Genomic DNA, 25,119 nt, shown 5'->3' with positions numbered 1-25,119 from the left:
TGGTAAATGCTTTGCATGAGTTATCATATTTAATTCTCTCAGTAACATTGTGAGTTTGGAATTATTTCCCTCAATTTATACAGGAGGTTTAAAGAGTATAAAGGAACTACCTAAAGTCACTCAGGCATCATGAAACAGAGCTGAAATTTCAACCTAGGTTTCACTAACTGCAGGACAAGCAACTTCAATTTTTTCACAGTGTAAATGTGATCATTCAAATGAAAAGAAAAAAAAAGGAGAACGAGGAAAAGAAAAAGAACCTTTACTATCATGCTGGGGTCATGGAGATGCAATCATTGCGCATCAAGCAGACGTGGGATCGGACACTTTCGATAGCTATATATTAAACCAACTTCACGAGGCTTTAGATCATTTTAGGGCAGTTGTAGCTATTACCATTAAATTGCTCCCCATTGTACATAGGAAATTTATCGCTGCACTTCTGTTAAAAAGGCTATCATAACATTGTGGATTGATTATATATCATTAAAGTGTACAGAGTTATTTCAGTTATTTATTCAGTGTAACAAAATCACCCAAAAACCTTGTGGCTTAAAATAACAACAACCAATTATTTGCCCATGATTCTATAATTTGGACTGGGCTCAGCTGGGCATCTTGTCTCTGCTCTATGAGTCTGTTGGCGGGACTCATTCACGTGTTTGCAGTCAGCTGGAGGCTCCCAGTAGACCTGGATGATCTAAGAGGGCCTCACGCACAGGCCTGGCACCTCAGCTAGAGTGGCTGGAATGACTGGGCCCTGCCTGGGTTACTTTCTTCCCTATTGGCCTTTTATTCTTCAGGGCCTCCCTATTCATGTGGCCTACTATGCTTAAGGTGTCTATCCCAGATTCCCTCATGAGGCATCTCAAGACAAAAAGAGCATAAAAGTGGAAACTACAGGACCAACTAAGGCATATGCCTGGAAACTGCCAGCATCACTTCCATACATCCTCAATGTAATGTTCACATTTTCATGTACAACACACTTAAAATAGCTGTGGGACCCCAAATACTCGTTTAGGGCAGAGGGCAATAAGCACATCATTTGCAACCTAAGAGGTAATAGGTCTTTCAGCAAAGAGCAGATCCTATCTTCATATGCTGTGTCATGCCATGACAATGGATTTATATAGAGTGTAGTGACTGCATCTCCACCTGTCCTGTAGCGATCCCATCTCCATACGCAGCATATGCAAGGGAATGATTGCATCTCTTCCTGCAATGTAATTATAGCAGGTTTATCAGCAATGCAATGATACCAATTTCCACCTGAAATGCAACTGATATCATCATTATGGGCAATATAAGCAGCATATCTCTACTATAAATGTAATTAACACATTGTCTTTTGCACACTAAAGGTTGCATTTCTCAGAGAAATGCAGTAACAGTTCTATCTGTAGTGCAATGATCCCATCTATTTGTGCAGATTAATTATGGCTTTTCCACTTGCCGCTGTAAAGATAGGTATTCCTCCTGTAGGGCAGTGATTGCATCTCTGCCCTCAGGGTAATGATCACATATGCAATGAGAGATAACAAAACTAACTTCAGGGCAATGATCAGATTCCTCTGCACGTGGTAATGATAACATATCCACTTTAACCTAAAGATAACAGGCCTCTTGTCAATGTTCTGACCCAACTTTCCCTCAAGAGAGAATGGGCAACAGATACTGATGCCAGACGGGTTCAAATCTACATGGCATATAATGGTGATCTTCTAGGAAGCAGAAATCCTACTGAGAGGTAGCGAAAAGACGGGAACAATAGTGTCAGAGACAAAGAGATGTAAGTTTAAATGGATGCCACACCAGAGTCTGTGTGGCTTTGGAAAGCTGATTTGGTTTCTCTGAAATTAAGCTGAAAAACTGAGGATGATAACAGCTTTTTTGGAAAAAAAAAAAAAACCACAGCTTTTTTGGGGGAAAAAAATTGGCATGAACATTCTATTTCTCAACATAGAGCCTGGCACTTTAAAAACGTTCATTTATTTTCTTCTCCCTCCACTTGATCTCTGAACCACATCCTTGACCTGATTCCCCCAGGCTCTGAATCGCATTATGACATCTCCCCACTCAAACCTCAACTCACATTTGCACATTCTTATTCTTAAGCTCCTCCTCTTACCCTCTCTTCCAGTTTTTTTTTTTCCTTTCCTTTTCTGCCTGTAAATATACCTGTGCCTCCTGCACCTTGGAATATTGATTCCTAACTCAAATTCAATATTTCCAGCTGGCAATACATTTTTAGTTTCCAAAATTGTTCGGCCTTTTTTCTTGTTTGGTGAATGTCACCACTATCTACCTATATTATTCAAGGTGAAACTTGGACATCAGCTCACTTCTGACTGTGATTAACTCTGTATTTCTAATGAGGCACCATGTGCTGTTGAGTCTGCTCCCTTAACAACATTCACCACCATGCTAGACTTCTGTCTTTCCCCATTGCTACCTAGTCCCGGCCTTTACTATCGTTCCCACAAACGGAACTTGTCTTGGGTTGTGGAAAGGTTTTCTAAGGAAAAAGGGAGAGATGAATACATTTGAGTGCATGAAAGCACTAAAGTGTCATTAAATTATAAATAACAAAAAGAAATGGAAACCTTTTTAAATGGGCAAGAGTATTTGCTGGGTATTTTTCAGATAAATTATTAACATTCTTGGTAACAAAGAATTTTGCCAGTTAATTAGAAAATTATGAATGCTTCAGTAGAAAAAAGAAAAATACACCAACAGGCAATTGATTAAAGAAGAAATTCTAATAACTAATAAATGGAAAGAATTTCAATACACCAATAATTAAAATCAGTTTATATTTAAATAACATTATCAGTTTTCACCCATAACATTTTCAAAGATGAAAAAACATAAAATTCTGGAAAAATTTTACAAGTAACTTAAATAAGTTTCCTCCCTCTAGAAAGATAAGCAAATACACAAATAGACAGATAATATAGTTATAAAATTAGACACAAAGAGGGTTCTATAGGCAGGAAGGAAAAGTTTCAGAAATCTTCAATAAAAGTGAATGATGAAAAATGATCCATTGCAATATATAGAAAAAAATTTCAACTATCATTCTCAAATATGCAGAAGGTTATGACTCTTAAATGTTGGGAAAAGAAGTAATTAAGGAGAGATCAGGCTTACAGAAATTGAAATATGAGGACATTTTTAAAGTTAAACTAATAAATTAAGCAATGATTAAAGAAAAAAATTAAATCTTAGTAAAATCTACATTGGGCCCAGAAAAGAGTGTAATTGATGCTGTAGGAATGTTGAACCAGTAGTGTGAAGGGTATTTTGAAAAAATATCTGAAAATGAAAAAAATAAAGGAACAGTGGGCTAAAAATGGCAACAGAGAAAATTACAGAACAAACAAAAAAGTGGAGGACCAAAATATAAATAATAGGTCCTCTTTAGGAAAATGTAAAGAAAAGATCAGGAAAATGAAAAAAGAGACCATAATCATATCTGTAATAAAAGAAAATTCTGTAGCATTGGTGAGAAATTGCATTTGAAAACTGAAGAGGTTTACTGAGAACCAGGTGAAAAACTAGAATGAAAAGCACAGGTGCATTTCCAGCTGCCCCCCACCCCCGCCTTTTTTAACCATAACGGTTTTTAAATGCTAAAATCATTTGGGCAAAAATAATTAAAACTTAGAAGCAAATTTTGAACAATATAAATATAAATACATTAATACCTAGGCAGGAACAAAAATGTACCAAATCTGAGACTTTCCATCTAATACACGAAATCCTAGAAGAAAAAGTAACCATGTCTACAGTTTCGATGGAATAGGCTCTGTATATACATATATGTGTGTATGTGTGTGTGTGTGTGTGTGTGTTTTGTTTTATAAGTAAGCAGCCAAGTTGTTACACTCAAGGAAAAACATATACTTTTGCAAAATACAAAAATCTAGAAACTTCTGTTACTTATGGTTGCCCCTTAGGCAGGAAGCAGAAGTACAGGATTAGGGGAAAATACATTTTGAAAATGTGCTTCTGTCTGTTGACATGAGACAAAATTTCACATCAGGTGAATGAAAAAGGGTGAATCAAAAAAAAAAAAAAACTAATAAAGAACCAAAAACAGTTTTTTAAAAAATCCAGACCTACCTGCTTTTTCTATATGGTTCGAGTAACAAATATAAATTTCAATCTTTTGGAAAGAAGATATATAATGTAAAATTAATTTTGTCGTAACACAAGTCTGGTTCTAAACCTTTTCAAAACCTAGAAGTGTGTGTGAGTGTGTGTAGAAGGAAAAATAAAACTGAGCTTCATATCTTATCTCAGCAGTGCGCCAATGGATACCATTTCTTCTAAAATGACAAGGTGAGAGGGGTTAAGTAGTTATACTGAAATATCTAAGATGCTTTTAAAGTAGTAGTAAAAGCAGGACACACGTTTAAAAAAAAAGCAGGACATGTGCTAGAAAAGTATATAGTTTTTAAAGAAAAAAGCAGAAAAAATAAGCAAGGGGGGAATATGTGTATGAGGGTCTGTATGTGTTATAACAATTAAAGCATTCAACAAAGCAAAACTCAGGCAAAACATACCACTATCACTATAATAATTTACCAGAATATTAAAATAACAACAATCATAGGTTAGAAAAAGAGGAGAACATCTGAGATCAACAGCACTGCCTACATGGAAGGCCCCACCACACTGTGATGTTTGTCGCCCTTGTGTCTTCACTTCTTTTACTCTTTCTGATGCAAAAGCTCATCCCTAGTGAACCAATGGTCTTCTAAACATGCGTCTTGCCTTAAAAAGCTCTGTTTCATTATGCCCCCCTCCAAGTACACACCCTCCTTCTGGAGGTCTTTGCAAGCTGCTGGAGGACCACTTGTGTCACTCAGAGACGTTCATGCCTGCTTTCCTTGAACTACAAACTCCTTGAAGGACAGAAGTTACTCTATACATCTTTGTAATCTCAGCCCCTGGGTGATACCTGCTGCCTTTTAAGTCTTTTGTAATCTGAGGGAGAATAAATGAGTAAATGAATGAATTCATGAATGACTCTAGTGTTTCTGATACCCATCAGGCTCCTAATCAGCATGAAATTTTAACTGGGCAAATTCCTTAAGCACACACTCCACGCAGAGTAAGCCCCTGTTCCAAACTCTTAACATTCTTTTAATAATTTGGTGTTTTTCCTACCCACTGAAATGGCCCTGTCAAAGTCATCAAGAATATCAGATACATGCTTTGAATCCTCGGAAAGTTTTTTTGGTGGCAAGGGTGGAGGCAGAAGGATAAAAGTATGTTCCCATGTGTGCATGTGTGTTGTCTGAATGAGTGTGCATGCACAGCAAGCTCTGTTTCTTTTGGAGGGAGACGGCAGAAAGGAGAGGTAGAGGCACAAAGGACATTACAGGCAGAAGGGAGGGCATTTGCAAATCTGGGGAGACAGAGAAGCTCAAGTATGTACATAAAAGATGCTATGCAGAGAGCACCAGCCCTCAGCTTGTAAAAAGACTAGGGTCCTATCGTAAGTAAAAGGTTCCATGGGACAAATAAGTGCCCTCAATCACCCCCTCTGAAGATTGGAGTGAGAATTTAACGAGGCCCCGGATATATAAGCAGGTAGCAGAATATTCGGCCCTACGTATGTATGTACTCAAGAACTGCAAAATCACCCGAATCTTGGTTCCTAAATACAGTTCTCCAACAAAAGGAACCAGAGTTCCTTGGAGAAATGACTGATTCTACAGGTGGGGAAGGGAACTACAACATGAGCCTGGGGCATCTTGCAGTGTCAGAAAGTAAGAAAGCGCTCAAAGAACAAAAGGGTGGAATTAGATCAAAGACATGCACGGCCAACCTGGAAGAGCTCCTGATAGCCATGCCGGAACAATTCCAGCAACAAAAACAAAAATAATGAGAGTACTGGATTATAACCCCCAAATGAAGTCTAAAACAATGAATTCATACTGATATAAATAAATGATTGAATAAAGAATAAAATGGAGGACAGGGAACAAATCTTCCTTACTGAAGAACTGTAATTAATAAGTGTAGGAGGGAAATAAAAATCACCATCGGGACAGCATGGAATAACTGCCGCGGAAACGATCCGCTGACAAATGCTAAATCAGCAGCGTGTGTAACTCTAAGGAAGAACAGGATATAGTCATCGTTCCTCCAATATGCTAATTACTGTGGTGGTTTTAAGATACCATCACAAATTCTTTGATCTCCTTCCTTCTAAGAAGTGGAGCTAATTCCTCTTCCCTCAAGTGTGGCTGGACTTAATGACTTGCCTGAGCAGACAAGAGGACAACAGGCGACAGGCGCCCCAGACTGGCTTCAGGAAAGAAAAAGGAAAGGAGGGAAAATCCAAAGAAAATCTGTCGTTTAGTTAACAATATGTATGAATATTAATTTCTTAGCATGGGTAAATGTACCTCGGTCACATAAGATATTAATATTAGAACGAGCTAGGTGACAGTTATAAGGGAACACTGTAATTATCTTTATAACTCTTGTAAATCTAGTATTACAGCCAAAAAAAACGTTTGAAATGTGGTGTGTGTGTGTGTGTGTGTGTACTCACACATGCTTGAGCCTCCCAGATCTTCTCCAAACATCTCACACAGAGCCAAGGAGAAGACCACCCTTGAATAAACAGACCAAAGCACACTTCCCAGAGTCAAGAAGGACTGGGAAAAGAGTACGTTCTGTGACCTGTTCTTTATAACTTTTCTCATTGCACCCTTCATTATACGTTTATGTATATGTACATATTTTCCTTGTCTTTTATTTTATTTAGGCACTTTCTAGAGTTCAACTGTCGCTCAGGGCATCAAACTAATTTTCTCCTGGGCAATGATTGCAGAGCTGCATGCATAATGAACCCCGTTATTGCTCTTGCTATTAAGTAGGCTGTTGGGGATGTGGACGGATGGCAGGGGAGGCCACCATCCAAACGCAAGGGTCCTGCCTAATGCTGCCGGCCCTCCCTCACTCACTGCGACCGCAGGGACACGGAGAAAAAGCACGTGTAGAAAGAGATGCAAATGATTCTGCTCCTTGATGTGGGGAAATGTCAGAGGTTTGGATTGGCTTTGAGGCACTGACTTTTGTGATTTATTCAATGCAAAATAAAGTCATTCTTTATTGATCACTTGAATGAACTGGATATATTGAGAACCAACACCATGTTAGGTACTGTCCTGGGTATTTTATGAATGTCATCTCATTCAATCTCGTGACAATCCTAGGAAAAGGATGTGGTCATCCTCTGTTTATAAGATAGGAAACTGAGGCTAGGAGATGCTAAATGACCTGCCTATCACTTTCCACATGGTTAGCAAGTGGTGGAACCCAGATTCAAATCCAGGTATAGCCTATGCTGGATCCTGTGCTCTCCTGGTGACACTACCTGGCTCCCCCGCACAGTCCAGACATCCCAGGACACACTTTCACACCTTCGTGGGGACCAGAAGCAGGAAGCTGGTTTCCTACGTTGTCAAAAGCAGCAGGTTTCCCAAATTTTAATATTCATGTGAATAACCTGAGACCCAAATAAAATGAAGATTCTGATGCAGCAGATCCAGAGTGGGTCCAGAGAGTCCTCATTTTTCACAGCTACCAGCTGATGGATCACACTCTGAGTAGCAAGCATAAGGACAAGACTGGAATCTCACTATTATGAAGTCACATCTCAGACTTAAAATAGAAATGCGGACATCGTTTGCACTTCTAACTCTGCCTTTGTCAGATATATGTATCAGACATTTCCTTTCAGTCTGTAGCTTTATCTTTTCACTGTCATTTAACAGCCCTTTTTTGAAAAGAAGTCTTTCATTTGGATGAAGTCCAATTTCTCATTTTATTTTCTCTCATGCTTAGTGTATATCATTTCCTGTCTAAGAAATCTTTGCCAAATTTAAGTGCTTGAAGATTTTCTTTATGTTTTCTTCTAGAACTTTTGTTGTTTTAGGATTATACATATCAACAATCCATTTTGAATAAACGTGTAGGTAGACAGTCAGGTAAGATCTGAATTTTTTTCCACATGGATTTTACTTCAGTGCTTTCTTGAATAACTGTCATTTTCCCATTGAATCACTTTGGTATCTGTGCCAAAATTCAATTGATCACATATAATCAGGTCTATTTCTGGGCTCCCTATTGTTCTATTGATCCATGTATCTACACTTAAACAATAACTACACTAACTTCCTAGTAAATATTTTTACCTCATAGTAAATATTGAAATCGAGCAGTATATGAAATAGCCTTCTTTTTTGTTCTTTTACAAAATTTTTTGGCTAGTCTTTGAATGTCTACATACATTTCAAAATAAACTTGTAAATTTTTATTTATAAAGGCATGTCTGTTGCTTCTAGTTTCTCATTTACACAAAACATAGATGGTACCTGGAGAGTCTCCACTTGTTAAAAACCAGCCTACAAGCTGAGACTGTCTTACCACTCTTGTCTCAGTACTTGGACAATAAACCTGTGTTAACTAAATTAGTGACTGTATTACTGGTCAATGAAAAAATGAGTGAAGATTTCTTTAGTAACAGCAAATAAAATATTATCCAAAAATAAGAATCAATAAGTTAATAAATCAATAAATAAGGATCTATACTCAAAGTACTTAAAAAATTAAGAAATGAAAATATATATATTTGAAGTGAAAAAAAAGTGATTATGGTTCAGATCACAAGGAGACTAAGCTATTCAGCCTTTGAGATTCTATTTACTCTAAAATATAACCCAAAGAGAAAACAATTTTCACTTATTTGTAAGTGAAAATATCAGTGGCTGCCGATGTTGGCAAGAGTCTCCTGTTACAAATACTTCGCATCCAAGATTATAGTAGGTGATAAGTACATGTCCTTTCTTCTCTTCCAAATAATCTTGAACTTATTGCTACCTGGTGGTACACACCTATTTTCTACCATTGCTATGAACATGGTAGGCTTTAGTGAATATACATTTACAACATTCCTAACACTCCCTTACCTTCACAGAGACACTGCATATGACTTTCATCTCCCAAGTTTGTACCCTATATCTCCCTGCTCTTTCATTTACACTCTTAGATGAAAGGGACTATCATTGCCCAGACTTTCTCGTTTTTCATCAACCATGTTTATTTTCAAATCAGATTACGGGATGAAAAATGTTTAGTAGTTACTCAAATGATCTGAAAATTATGGATCCCACCCACTGCCACTTTTGTCATCTCCACACATGAAAGAATCAAAGAAATTTCTCTCTTTAGGTTCTGACCTTGAAAACACAACCCACAGTTTTTGACATCTCCCAAAGCCTTTCCTGCTGTGAACAGCCCATCAGAGTCCCCCAGACAGCTGTTAGAGCTCAGAATCAATTTACTTTGGGGTGAGGACTTGAGGGACACAGATGGGTGAATTACAGGTGTTCAGCTTAGTGGCAGACCCTACTTGGCACAGTTTAATATGGGCTCCAACCTGTTTCAGCTGCAGGGCAGCAAAGCTGTCACTCTTTGCCCCGGAGAGGCTGGTGGGTTTTGGCTGGGTGCCATATGCAACCCTAGTTACAAGGTCAATTGCATGTTTTTGGTTTTTGGAAGCTGTTACAACTTGAGCTAGTCACTGACTAGACTCAGCCTGGGTCAGGTTTCTCTCTTTAGATTTTAACCGAGACTCTAAAGTAACTATTAGTCCCATTCAGCTGTGCTATCCAGGAGCCTACTGATGCAGTTTCTACCCCATGATTATGTCATCAGTGCTCACTTGCCTCGTTGCTTTTTCTTTTTCTACTTATTTACCATTTCTTGTCTTTACATTTGCATACTGACCTTCAGTTCCTCCCTGCTATCATTTCCTAACTTTTCAGGCATTCCCTTGGTGCATAATCACAAATTGATAAAAGCTCAGAAGATGAGGAACCCAGTTCTATGGAAACTTATGACAACAGAGGTTAATCTAGAGCTGGAGGGAGTGAGGTTAGGTTCCAATGGATTGAGCTCTTCTCCAACTCAAAATCTACAAAGAAGTGGACAATGGCAATGGTAAAAAAAAACGCCCCAACACCTTAGCCATTCTAGAATCTCCTTAGCATGTAGAGACTGGGTTCCAGGCAACATATTCCGAAAACCAGAACTGCCTTGCAAATGAAGAAACCATTCCTAAGGCAATGGAGAGTTGGGTCCTGGGATATAATTCATGACACCAGATTTGCGTGCATTTATGGTTTGAAATCGTGCCAGGTGTACCCTGTCCAGACCATAGCATGACCTCTGCAAATTCATATCTATCATCGAAAAGGCCATGCTTTCCGTAAATCTTTCTGATATGCTGCCAAAAACTCAAACAGCTATTCCAATTACACTTTAATTGGTACTTTATATTCAACACATAAGAAAACTCACCATAAACAAAAGCTGTTCTTTCCTGAACTCTGTGAAGTTAAAGTATCTGGATCGTGTGTTAACTATATAATATTTATGGAGTTCAGCATGTGGGTGAAGTCAGCCAAGGCCCATTTCTCCTCCTTAAGGTCTTATATACTAAGGAATGCTTTATATATATGATGATTTTTTGAAATGGCTTTGAAATCCTGATCCCTACAAAGTTCTTGCAATGGTAAGGACTAGAAGGAATAATAAATAGTCAATTCAGCTGATTTTTTTTTTATTCTTTGAGAAATCAATACTAATGTAGTTGGCATTTATGTAATCAACCTTCTTCCAAGAATCTCAAAACATATATAAACTCTGCTGGTTGGTTACTTAAAAGTAATCACTTGCCCTAAAATCATTAATCAGGTCACATATGGAACTGGTTGTAAGAGCCAAATACTAAGACTTAAAGTTTCTGCCAGTGGTTTGTGCCAATCCATCATCCCCTCCCATTCACCTACACCCATGCATGGAGGTGAGGACCATTAGCAAACTGGGAAGAAGAAAGGAATCTAAGATGTGTGTATTCAACCAAATTATTGAACATCTCCTCTGTGCTAGATTCTGTGGTGTGCATAAAAGCATGGTGACAAAAAATAAGTGGGCTTTGCTGTCTACAAACTCACAGACTCTAGTGAATAAATATAACAACAGACACATGGTGATTATGTAGAGAACACACCCTGTTCTCTAAGCCCTTTATATGCATTAACTCCTGCAGTCTTCACAGTTACTCTACGAAATAGACTATGAAACATTTCATAGACACCTTCCACCCAGATATAAAAATGCTTATACTGAGCCTTAGTTGCTTCAAATAAATTTTAAAAATATAAATATTCTTCAGACAGACTCCAAGTCCCATTGCACCCTTTCTTGATCTTGTTTCTGACTCTCCCTCCCAGAAGGCAACTGCTCTTCTACAGTTGATGTATATTTTTCCTACTTTTTAAAATAAATATGCTGTGTATATCTAGATACATATCAATAGTATACTGTACTTTTTTGTGTGTTTTAAAAAAATGTGTGCCAATGGCACAATTCTCTTGCACCTTGGTTTATCCATTAGATGTTGCATTTTTTAAACTTATGAATGTTGAGTCACACAGAAGTTGCATATTAATTATGACAGTTATGAAGTATTTTGTTGTATGAATACACACAACTTATCAATCCATTCTACTATTATTGGGCATTTACACTGTTTTCAATTATTCTCTATTACATTAATGTTTCAGTGAACACATCCTTATGTGGATTTTCCATGACACGTACGTACAAGTAAATCTGCTGACTCATAGGACAGGTGCATCTTCAGTTTTACTAGATACTGCCAAACAGCTCCCCAAAGTGGCTGAACCAATTATACTCCTGCTGCCACTATAAGAATGTATGTACGCATAGGTCCCCTACAACTTCAGTGGCACTTCGTGGTGTCAGAAATCTAATTTATGTGAGTTTGATGAATATGAAAAATATCTTGTTATTAATTTAGGGTATTTCCAATTATACAAGATGTTGACTGATGAAAAATATATATATATATATAAAGTTTGTTAGACAACATTACTTTTTAATTCTTTGGAATACTTTTAGAGAACAAGGATTTTTGTTCCTTGGAAGTTCAGTTGCCACTTACAAAACAATTTGGGTAGGGTGAAATAATTCATTAATTATTAATACTTCATAGTTCATATTTTTTCTTAAGTAAATGTTAGTGTTTAAGTATTATATAATTTTCTTATACAATATCAATTTATTGCATGCCTGTGGTTATGTCATGTTTCAAATTAATTTCTAGTATCTCTTATTTGTGCAAATTCCTTATGTTTCTTTCTTGTGTCTTTTCTCCTTTTGCTTGAACAATCTTCCAGGCAGTTGTCTGTCTGATTAGTCATGCCAGACAATGAGCTTTTCTTTTTGGTACTTTCCTTCATTGTTTTTGTTATTTCCCATTTCCTTATTTTCTGATGTTTTGTTATCGGTAGCTTGGGGGAGAATTAAGTTTGCTTTTCTTTTCAGCTCTTTGAGTTCAATGCTCAGATCATTAATTGGTCATATTTCTTATATTCAAAAATATGCATTAGGTTATGAATTTCCCTCTGAGTACCAAGTTACCTTCCTCACACATATTTTGATGTGCCATTCTTTTATTTTTTTACTAGTAAGAGGAAGACTCCCAAATCATATCTGACAAGACCTTTTCCCTGGGTATTTATTAAAATCTTTGCACAGTGCCCTACCCCATTTTCATTCCATAGATACATGACAGCATTTCCAAACTGTACTGGGTATATAACTTTTGGAATCTGGGGACATTTCCCATGTTACTGAATAAAATAAAAATCCCTAAGAAACCAAATGCCCTGCAATAAAGAAGGGCACCTTGTCTAATTACAAAACCTTCCTAGGCAACCAGTAGACTATAACAAAATAGAGAAAGTGCACTAAAATATGTTAGCCGATAGGACATGCCTCCTAAGAAAATAGAAGTGAAATGCTTCTGTGATGTTTAAAAGTGGAAAGGATCTTACAGGTCACATAGAACTAGACTTCATTACATACAGGCAGATATAGTCTTAGAGAGGTGAAGGACTTTCTCAATTTCAAAAAATAATTCGTTGGAGACTCAGGACTAAACACCCCCTGTGCAGTCATTGCTTTGTTATGATAATTAATGTTTTTACCACATTTCCTCCTGCTTCCTTTCCTAAGAAATGAGGACCAACAGGTTTGTGCATTGACAGAAAATTCTTTAAAATTACTACATGGCTCCTCTATGGACAGGGATAGCGAGCCACAAAGCCCATTTATAGAGCTACAGAAAGCAGCCATGGTCGTGTAATCCACTTGCTGCAGAAACATAACATACAGCAGTCTTACTGAGACAGCTCGCGCTGAACCCTACAATGGCCTCGTTTACCATTTCCAGAACTTGAGTTCCTTTTACATGATTCTCATCCATTCTCCTCATTGCTGTTCTTTCTCGTTCATCAGGTTTGACCTTAAACATCACCTCAGGGAGGAATTTTCTGACAGTATTATCTAAGGTGGGTCCCACATCCACTCTCCGCTATCCTCTCTCAATCTTACAAACTTTTCACTTCTTCCTCACAACACCATCATGTTGTATAATTTTATTTATTAACCCACTTTCACTTTTGTCTGACTTTCCAACTAGAATATAAATTTCATGTCTAGTTCATCACTATACTTCCAGTATACGTCACAGTTCTGGTCCTAGGAGGTACTCAGTGAATGCTAGAGGCTTGAAAGAAAGCATAAATAAGAAAATGTAAAAATGTCCAATAGACCTTTAATGAGTAGACATAATCTCAATGGAATATCTGGCAAAACACACAATGTTGTATTTATATAACATCCCTAAACTAAACTGGGGACACACAGGTGAGAGTTCTGGCATTTATCACTATGCCCCAGAGATAAAAACTTTTAAAATAATGATGTGTAATTTAATTTCCAGCAACGATGGACTAATTCATTTGGACATTTTTTTCCCCCCTGAGGAAAAGTAAAATAGCTGAGTGAATCCTAAATATCATGTTTTAAAAGCATCAAGAGCTAACAAGATAGTGAGTTATCTGGAAGAGATCTGCTACAGCTGGAAAATCCAGAGATGGAGTCTAGCAGTAGAGGCTGCGTTTTCCCTCATTATATGCAGATCCAGAGCGTCAACTGACATTTTGGGCTGTTGAAGAGATAAAAAGTCCAAATGCAGATTCTATCAAGAGTCCAGATTTGGTAAAACTACCACTTTGGGCTGAAAACCTAAGGGCTGTGGCCTGGTTGTAGAGGTGACTGCTTTGCATTATTTTACTCTCCAGGAAACCTCAAGCAATCAACTGGATTAATTGGCCAAAAATAGTATGCCCTGGATTCTGGCAAACGAAAATCAAAATCTTTGGTGAAGGAAGACAACATTAATCAAGTCTCACATTATTACTAAAAGTCAGTTTTCAAAAACACTGCCCAGCAAACAATCAGAGATAACCAGACACGTGAAGAGATGAAATACCACAAGAGAAAGAAAAATAGCAAAAACAAGGCGTTACAGGAAGAGACTCAGTAGAGTCCAAATAATAGAATTACCAGACATTATACAACAACTCTGCTCACTATGTTCAATGAGGTAAAAAGTCAAGTTTTAAAATTTTAGCAGAGAACTAGAAACTATAAAAGTGACACCATAAATTCAAAACAGAACCAACTATGCATTCTAAAACTGAAAAAGAAAATGACTGAATAAATAAGTTTAACAGCATGTTAGGCAGAGTCGGATTAAAAAAATCATTAAACAAGAAGACAGGTCAGAAGTCTTTGCAAAATGAGACACGAAGAGAAAAGAAAAGGTAGAAAATATAGAAGAACAGATAATACAGCAGTGATGTCCAACAGAAACAACTGCCTGTGTCTGGGATGTCCAATACAGTAATCACTAGACACATACGGCTCCTCAGTACTTGAAACATGTCTGTTGAGACTAAAGAACTGATACCTTACTTATAGCTAATTTTAGTTAAATTTAAATTTATATAGCCACTTGTGCCAGAGGCTAATGTATGGAACAGTGCTGATACACAGTGCGCACATGGAAAGCGTAGCATATATGTAATAGGAGCGCCAGCAGCCAACGCGAGAGAAAAGGAAGCTGAGGTAATGTCTGAGGAGATGATGGTTCAAGTTTTCAGAACTGAGGAAGAACACTAATGCAAAAATTCAAGAAATCCATAAAAATCTCAAGCAGGAATTTAAAAATTCTTCTTCTAGGTATGTCATAGTGATTCTGAAGAAAACCAAATACAAAGAGAAACATTTTTAAGAGGAGGCAGAGAAAAAAAGGAGCGATTACCTTCAAATAAATAGCACTTTGACTGAGAGTTGACCTCTCAACAGCTACGGTGGAAGCCGAAAAGAGTGAAGTGATATATACAACGTGTTGAAAGAAAAAAACTCCCATCCTAGAACTCCATACCCAGAAAAAATATCTCTCAAGAATGAAGGTAAAACAAAGGTATTTTAAAACTTAGAAAAACAGACATAATTTAGCACTAGCAGACGCAGCCAACAGGAATTGTAAAATTATCCCAAATAGAAGGTAAGAGACAGAAGAAGAAATACAACAAAGAAGCAAATACGTGTGTAAGTTTTAAGGAAAAATACTATATAAAACACAGACAATAATTTATTGTGGATTCTTTCCGTCCATCTTTCTCTCTCTTTCTACATGGTTCTCTCAACAATTAAACACTGTACTTCACATTTTATGTTGAAACTGTTTACTGTTACCACCAGACTTTGTACTTTGTTTATCAGAGGACTTTATAGAGTGTCCAGTAAGGCTGTACAACATTAATATTTGTTGTAAAGACAAATGGATGAATGAATAGAGCAAAGGAAGTTATTCTGTTGTTCCCTGGTAATGCGGCAAGCACATTAAAAAGCAATGAGCGTCAGAGAGAGATGACAACTCTGAGCAGTTGAGTCTCAGAATTGTCACTTTAACCTTTCTGATCAATGACACAGACTTAATATTCTTGATTTATGATTCTTACAGTAAAGTTTTCTAGAGTAAGTTCCTGAGAGCCCATTCTAGCTTTTGACTTAAATTCAAGTTACCTAACTCTCTAATCTTCATTTTCTTTATCTTTGACCCATTTTGCATCATGGTTAGCGTGCATTAAATTACATTTGGCTCCTTTTCACTGTTTCCCTGAAATGTTATCAACCCCTTGGTGACATACTCTAAGATATTTTCTCAGATTTTATTTATTTTTATTGTTGTTTCCTTTCCAACTGTTTGGGTATTTCCTCAGGAATACATTTCAGTCTCCAGTTTGTATCCTGTTTATCTCTCTCTCCTTTTGTCCTTTCCATCTGCATTCTTAGAGGACTTCACGTCCACATCTTAAGTTCAAACCATGTTGATTCTGCTCTTCGCTGACTCAGATGTAGGCTTTGCCATCATATTCTTTGAAATCTTCCTTTATCTCTTCCTTCTACTTTTCCTCGTCTCATTTTTGTTATTCCTTTCTTTATGGATTATTTTGTACGCACATTCTTATACCCAATTAAATACTTAACACATGTATCTTAGTTTACTCATCCCTGAATGAGAGGACTTTGATCAAGATTTGGTGATTGTCAACAAATGAGGTACCTAATCCCCATTTGCAGGAAAACTCTTTTGGCTACTGTGGCAGATCAATTTATTGTTCGTATCCCTACCGTCTTCCATGGGAGGAGTATACCTCCCTGCCTCAGAGGGCAAGTTTACTGCACAATGTCTAGACCAATTTCCAATATCTAACCAGCATTCATATAATTGAGCACTGCTGCACTGAGCTTCTTCAACTCCAACTGATACTCCACAGATAAATACATGATAAATTATCATTCCTACTATGTACTGCCATCATGAGTTTTCTTATCCACTTTCCTGCCAAAGCAGTGCACCTGTGCAGTGTGCCACAAAATAAGCTCTCCTTTCTGAATTCTTCAGTTGTTTTCTGGAAGTTGACATCTCCAAAAGTTGTGATATGAAAATAAAAACACTCTGTTGTCCTCGAAAAGGTAGCATTCATAGAGAGCAATCCCCAAATTTTCTCCTTGATTCAGTTTTTTCTGAGTAATTTTCTCTGTTTCCAATAGGAAACTCACGATCTACCACTTTTGGAGTTTCTCACCCCATGCCCTTTTGAATTATAGGTCTTTGAATTGCTCTTGAATTTTGGTTGTGGTGTGACATTTGCTGTTCTTCACTTGTGTTTTATGTGATGGACTGGAGAGTTAAGAACTTGCACTCAGATGTCATTTTAAATTGAAGGTGTCTGGATGTCTAAATAATAAAATATGCCTCTTAGATTATGTATTTTAGACTGTTCACTGGGTCAGTGATCCTTTTTCTCCTGTTATTGTAAACTATTGAAGGCTAATTCTATTAAAAAAGTATGGATTTAAAAAAAATTTCAATTAAAGAGTGCATTTTGGAAGTTGCAGCTCTCTTGTGCCCCCAAGGCTTCAGTCCAGGTTCCCAAGGAAGCTTTTTTTTTTTTAAGCATTGTATTAAAAAATTTCAAACATGCAGCAAAGTTGAAAGAATTTCACAGTGAACAGCCTTATGCCTACCACCTATATTTTACCACCAACATTTTGTTATACAGTAGCCCCCCCTTATCCTCGGAGGATATGTTCCAAGGTCCAAGACTCCCAGTGGATGCCTAAACCTGTGGCTAGTACTGGACGCAGTATATACCATGTTTTCCCTATACAGACGTACCTATGGTAAGTTTTTATTTATAATTTAGACACAGTAAGAGATTAACAACTACCAATAAAATAGAACAAATTTAACAATATACTGTAATAAAATCAATGTGAATATGGCTACTCTCTCTCAAAATATCTAACTGCACAAATTTAATGCCTTTTCCGTCTTAACTAAGCACTTACAACGCATGTTCGCTGTAACTTTTACAGTTTAAGGTGCAACAGCAAAACTAGCACAAATTTCTTTTTCCTTCTTCACAATTTCACAGATGGAGAATTCATTCTTACCACAGATCTTAGCAACCTCAGTATTCTATTTTTTTCCTTTCCTTATTAAATTGAGAACTTTCACCTTTTCACATAAAAGAAAGCACTTTATGGCTGGCTTCTCTTTGGCACATTCGAACTGCAAGCATGCACTCTGAAACCACTATTAAGTAAAATAAGGGTGACTTGCTACTAAGGGACTAGTGGGAGAATACCCTGGATAAAGGGAGGATTCCTGTCCTGGGTAGGATTAGCGGGATGGCATGAGATTTTAGCACCTTACTCAGAAAGGTGTGCAAATAAAAACTTATGAATTGTTTATTTCTGGAATTTTCGATTTACTGTTTCCAGACTGCGGTTGCCCACAGATAACTGAGACCACGGAGAAGAGAGGACTACTGTATTTCCTTATCTATCCCTCCATCCATCGATTCATTCATCGCAGTTTAAGAAGCATTTCAAAGTCAAATGCTTTTTTGGACACTAGCACACTTCCTCCTAAATACTTCTGCATGAATACTATTGGGCAGAGTTTGTTATTTGTTTACAATTCTTTATGTAAAATTTACATGTAATGGAACACAGAAATTTCAATTAAATGCACATTTGCTAAGTTTTCCAAATGCATACAAGAAGTACCCTCTTGCCCCTTTACAAAGGAACATTTTGAAGATATACTATTCAGACTAAAGTGGAGCAGGGGCGATTTCCACAGAATGACCCCAGGGCTAACTCAGTTTCCCCACTACCTTTGACCTTCCTGTGATGGTAGGAAAGGGAATCTTTCTTCCCTGGAGTTTCTTAGATTTTGCACTTTTGGCATAGAATTTAGTGTTTGGGAGCGTGGAGGAAAAAGAGCCAAATGGAGACAGAAAAAGCCATGTCATCATTAAAAATAAACAGAGACACAAATATGTCAGAGGGCAGAGGCAGGCATTTCATTGTGCAAGTGATTTACAGGGGAAGCTAATTTTAAACAAGCTCAGGCTGCCTGCCGCAATGCCTTGAAGCCAAACAAACAGTCAAAGCGCCCTTCTGACAGCCGAGAGCTGCTGGGCTCCTCAAGGAGGAATCTCATTTTCGTGGTGATGTGAAAGGCAGTAAGTGGCTGTTTACTGTCTAAGGAAACCCTGGCTGAGTCATTGAAAGCAGATCCTGTTAAATGCCATGGAGTTATGAGGATCACGGTGAGGAGACAATGGCCTCAGAGTCAAACCCACAAAACAAAACGTGGACTCGTTAAAAACAAACAAAGCAGGGGCCTTCCCTCTCTTTACTCCTGGTGGGAGACTTCTTTTCCTTAAAAGGGCACTTGTACAGGAGAGAGAGAGACTGGTCACCCAGGAGATTAGCACAGGGTGCTCTGGCCTTGTTATTCGTGTCGAGTTTGTCCCAGGGATCAGGCAGTGACTGAGAGTCATGCCAGTGGGGAGCCAGCCATGCCACAGGGAAAGTGGAAACAGGAGAGGCAGGAGGGTAGCCTCACATATGGAGGAGGTACTGCAGGCTACACAAGTGGGCCAGTCCAGGATTAGGAGACTCTATTTATAGATTGGAGGCCTTGGGCAATTAGTTTTCTCTGCCTTCAGGTCTGAGGCTTTTCCAAATGTCAGCGTTGAAAAATGTGTAGTTCAAGAGTCTAATCCTATGGAAAGTCCTAAGTAAGCAGAGGTAGAGGTATGTGTGTGGAAGGGGGAGGCAGAGGGAGATCGGTTGTCAGCAGTAATTTCAATGAATGAAAATTTAATATGGACCCTCAATATATATGGTTCAAAAGCCAACTGAAAGGTAAAAGAAGGTTGAGGTGGTAGATTAAAGAAAGAATTTCTTTGGGAAAATGTAGGGGAGTGTTTTCCCTCCTGCATTCCAAGAAGGGGGAGGGGATGTGGCCCTCTTGCCTCAAGTCTAGTGAGAGGTTGAAAAGACCCAATTAGGGAACTAGATTGTTTTCCTTGGATACAGTGAACAGGGTTGATATTCCAAAGGGTTTCAACAACCAATGAGGCATGCACACTGACAAATGAGAACTGATATCAGCCATGCAATTGGGGTCCGCTCCTACAGGGTTCTGTTTTACCAAGCACTGACCCTTAGGTTCCTGAATGGGGGCTGGGAAGGCCAGGGCATTGGCAAGAGGGTGTTGGGGGTGCTCAGAGCAAAAGCTGTTTACCAGTTGTTACGGGAGTGCTTCAGAACATGCCCAGCCAGTACGCCCAACTAGTGCGCACCCGCTGACTAGCAGACCCGACCCGCAGATGAGGAGGGGCTGTGGTGAGGCAGCAGGTGCAGTGCTGTGGGCACTGGAAAAAGCGCACGGCTCCCAAGGAGGAGATGCCGCTGTGTGTGCAGGAGAAAGAGGACTGGCCTTTATCACCATAAAGGGACTTTGCCCAAGCGAGGCAGGACAACAGCAAAGAGAATATATTATGGAGGGGGAACTCAAAGAAACAATGATATTTTTGTGCTATCAATGCTTTTGGCAGTCTGTGTCTATGGGGGATGACCCCTTCTTAGATTACTGTATTAAAGTGCATAAATTAAATTCACAGGATTGTGAAGAAAACCAATTATATCTAAGCAACATCATCAAAATATTTAAAAATCCTTAACACAGTAAATAACCAGATCTAGATTCAGTTGTAACAACTACCATGATTGTTTTTAGTAATTTTGAAAGTGATAAGCATAAACAACATTTTGAAATATCTTCACAATTGCAATGTGACATGAAGTGCTCTATGATTTCATTGGCGACAAAGTCACACATGCTGCTAATAAAACCATGCTTGAAATAGATGGAAATGCTAAATTTCCATTAGAATTTGCACACTTATAATTGATAGACATGACAAATTTCGGTTAGAGATTAGTGAAAATGTGTACATATGTATTTACACAGAGAAATACTTTTTATTCCATCCAAGCTGAGGGAGCCCAGAGCAAAGAAACAAGAAGTCCCTCTTCCCCTGCAGTGGATTTCCAAAACTGCTTCAGGATCAAAGTGAGAGGCTTAACTCTGAGTGCAGTTCAGAGATTCGATGAAAACACTGAGCTGGGCTTATTCATTTCTGAACAGAGGCTGTGTTATGCGGCTCAAGTGTCTGGGGTTCCGTTTCTTTTCTCAGAGGGAACGGGGAAGCTGTGTGGTGTGTCTGGAGTTCATACAGTCTTGGGGGAAGTTCTGGCCCCACAGGGCAGGTTTGAAAGGGCAATTGTGGGGGAAAATGAAGCTGCTTTGTGATGACACCCTTTGAGTCTGGATAGTTCAATACACACCCACACATATGCACCTTAGATGGTGTTTTTAAAGTTTCTCTGCCTGAAAAATAGTATGCTATGGTCGATGGAACTAAATTGCCTGTGTAACAACTCCAGCACACCACTTACTGTATCACCTTGAGTGAGTTCCTTAACCAATTTGTGCCCCAGTTTCCTCATCTTTAGAACGGGGCTAATGTTATATGCGTCTGGCATACACAGCATGTAAGGATGAAAAAAGGACACACACAAAATGTTTAGAATAGCGTGGCACTACACAAATAGTAGCTTTTGATGTTGTTATTATTAAGCGACTTACTCATCCCCTCGCGCCACTCTCAGCTGCCTCTAAGGAACATCCATTGAACCCTAAAAAATAAAAGTTGGAAACCATAGGTTCAGAATATTTGTATCTGCCTCCTAGGTTGGGTATTTGGGCTAATTCTACACTTCATGCTCCAGGGAAAGAAATGGCTCAAACCATCTGGGTAATTAGTGTCCTCGGGACTTCCCAAGGGTCAGTACATGCCCAGCCTCTCCCAGGCAGCCACCCCGGATCAGATCACAGCCTGGGCAATCCTCTGGTTGCCTCATCTCAGATAAAAATTTTCATGAACCCTCTGTGGTGTAAGATGAAACCTCTGAAAGCTGTTTCTTTGGAAAGTAGTCGTTAAACACCACAGGTAGCTAAGGGCCTTTCCAGTTGCTAAGGGAGGTGTTATATTTAAATTTTAGTAATAACAAACAAAACAGCTGGTGAATACACCACACCTGATGTGTGTAAATGTTTCTGGCAGTTGTGGTGGAACTGAAAGATTATTGGGCTGAGGTCAAGCCATCCTGAACTTAAAATACTACTTATCACTCAGCAGCTGCCTGAGATTCAATCCATTTCTTAAGGTCTCTGAAAGTCAGTTTCTTTTTAAATATAGCTAGGATAACCGATATCGTCTGGGTCTGGTTGTTCTGACAATCACATGAGATAAGGCTTAGGTGTTCAATTCGTGTTGATACATTCTCTTCACAGGAGAGGAATGCTATTCAGACGTCAGCTGCAGATCTCGGTTCCACAGAAGATGAAGTTAAACATGGCTCTATTTCCTTCCGACCTTACGAATTCACTAGACCCTGTAAGTCCTAACACTCGTTAGCATTTGTGTGCGTGTGTGAATTCCACCTGAGGGGACAGAAATGGAGCGTTTCATTCCCACGGCTGACTCAGCATCCTAGCCTCTGACCTCCAAGCATGCTATCTTTATATCACATCACTTTACCCAACAGGAATGCTCAACCGCGCGCTACTTTTCACAACCACAAAAGAACCTCAACCTACCCATGTGTTGCGTTGTGTTACATGAAATCACATTAAAAATGTCTGAATTAAGATAGACAAAGCTCACTTCCTGGCAGCAAACTAGCTCACCATTCTTTTACTTATTTTTTCGGGGGGGGGGGGGGATTAGGTTTATTTATCTATTTATTTTTAACAAAGGTACCAGGGATTGAACCCAGGAACTCTTGCATGTTAAGTAAAGCACTCTACCACTGAGCGATACCCTCCTGCAAATTCACGTTTCTTAATTATCGTTTAGCCACCCAGTCACCACGGAATGTCCGGGCCCTCCCACTTACAATCACATATGCTCTCCATTTCGCTGCACTTCTTCCTCTTCTCATCCCTTCTCCGTTTTCTTTGCTCCATTTGTTCTTGAAACTCACTCTCAGTAGTAGAAATAACATCACATCACCCCACCGAGACTGGTGTCAGAAGCCCGGCCGATAACAAACTCAAGACTACGCTCTTCTCGGGCGTCCTTCCGCCTCCCGCGGATTCTGCCTCCCGCGGGTTCTGCCAAGCAGTACGCAGTCAGTGGTTGGTTGAATCGGCCCATAGGGAACCTGGGGTATGAAGAGCCAACTGTGTTTTCCCCTTGCTCTTGCAGAGCAGCTTCCCACAGTCTTTTATGTCCTGATGACCTGGCTGATATCTTGCTTGTGGATGTATGATTAGCTATGGGCAAGTAATAAACCACTCCAAAATTCAGTGACTTAGAAATAAACACTGTTACTCACTAGTCTATTTATCAGCTAGGTGGTTTTATTGATCTAAGCTACTCTCTGCTGATCTTGTCTGGCTTTGCTAGTGCATTTGCAGTCAGCTGGTTGGTTAACTAGGGGTTGCTTGATCTAGAATGGTCTCAATTGCATGGATGACTAGCAACTATGGAAATGAAATTGCTTGAGCCATGGATCTGACATCACCTGGAATGCTAGCCTGAGTTGATTCGCGTGGTAGAACAGGATTTCTAGAGAGTGAGAGCAAATGAACAAAGCTTCTTGAGGCCTAACCTCAGGACTGGTAGAATGTCACTTCCACCACATCCTATTGGCCAAATCAAATCACATGATCAGTCCAGATTTAATAGTGGACAAATAGACACCGCCCCTTAATGGGAGAAGATGCAAGGCCCCTTTACAAGGGAAGTGGATACAGGGAGGGGAAACATTTGCACTATATTTGAAGTCTATCTACCATACTTTGTCTCATCCAATCCAAGCTGGCTCTTGAAGATAGTTTCACAAGGACAATTACTCTCCTGGGAGAAGCTATGGTGCTACCTGTTAATATAATATATATTGTTTTCACCACATGAGAGTAAAATGACTCAGCTTCTGTTGAGAAAGCAATTGTTCACATCACTTTGCTTGTTATCTTGGGTCCTGTTTCCAGACAAAGGAAAGTTGAGACTTAAGACCTCCTTCTTCCCAGACCTTGAGAAGTTTGACCCTGAAGTAGGGCAGAACTGAGAAAAGTACATCAAGACTTTAAGAATAATGATTCTGTGGAACAAGGAACACTATAGGATGCCCCTAAGGATGACCCATGAGGCACAAAACAATTGTTTATGGATTTGATGGATAACTTAACAATACTTGTAAAATTGTGAAGAACCACTGAAATACTGTATTCTTCCTCTTCTTTGCCTCCTTGCTTGAAGCTTAACATGAAAGTAGGTGTAGACACTCACAGCCAATAAGTTTCCAGTTGGGACATCAGGGTCTATTGCTTTACATTTTTGCTGCTAATATTACATATGATCTGTTTAATAATTGAATTCAAGTATTCTATAAGGGAAAGTTATTTGATGTATGGTTATAAATTAGTAACACCAGTTTCATAAGCCATAATAAACAGTCTTAATGAATTTTATGAAAAGTATTGAAAAACTTTTGCTAAGATAAAAATACACACCCTTTAGCCTAAGAAATAATTTAAAGTGGATGTAAGCAAATTGGCCCTCACGTTAGATAAAAAATAGCAAACTTATGGAGAAATAATTTGGCTATAAACTATTCAGCTAAAAACTGGCGCAGTAATTCAAGTTCTGATTATATATAGGAAGTATATCTAAATATGTAAATAAGCTATATGCACGCAGATACTATACCCTGAGAAATAAATTCATTAGTATGAAAAAGTATATCATGACATACAACCTAAATTACACTTTGTGATCATTTTAATGTATAACTTTTATTAGAATAAATTACCCAGAATTAAGAATGTACCATGAATTTCGAGACATCTATTCATGCCTGCAACCTACCTAACATTTTTCCATGGTAAAAAATGGTTTCCCCAAATAAATAAAGAAATAAATCTAGTCATACATCATTTGTCTGTCTTATTTCTTTCTATCATTCATTAATTCATCTGTTCACTCACTCATTGAATTCTCATTGAGCCCTTCCTATGTGCTGAGCATTGTATTTTATACACACACACATACATGTATATGCATACATATTTATATGAAAATGCCTTAATTATTTAAATAACTGAAATTTAGGTATTATTTCTCCATTTTAGAGATTAAAAAAAACAAA

At 38.4% G+C, this 25,119-nt stretch overlaps 1 long non-coding RNA gene across 1 annotated transcript; it reads right to left on the bottom strand.

Moving 5' to 3' along the window:
• Positions 1 to 22,989, bottom strand: LOC140687287 (uncharacterized). The gene is made up of 3 exons (XR_012061481.1): positions 22,864 to 22,989; positions 21,551 to 21,600; positions 1 to 1,219 (listed from the first exon to the last, which is right to left on the bottom strand). It is a non-coding gene; the product is annotated as an uncharacterized lncRNA (long non-coding RNA).
• Between the last annotated feature and the right edge of the window lie 2,130 nt (positions 22,990 to 25,119).

Source organism: Vicugna pacos, chromosome 19 (genome assembly GCF_048564905.1).
Source record: "Vicugna pacos chromosome 19, VicPac4, whole genome shotgun sequence".
In the NCBI taxonomy this organism is placed as follows: Eukaryota; Metazoa; Chordata; class Mammalia; order Artiodactyla; family Camelidae; genus Vicugna; species Vicugna pacos.
This window is presented reverse-complemented; position numbering and strand designations above follow the sequence as displayed.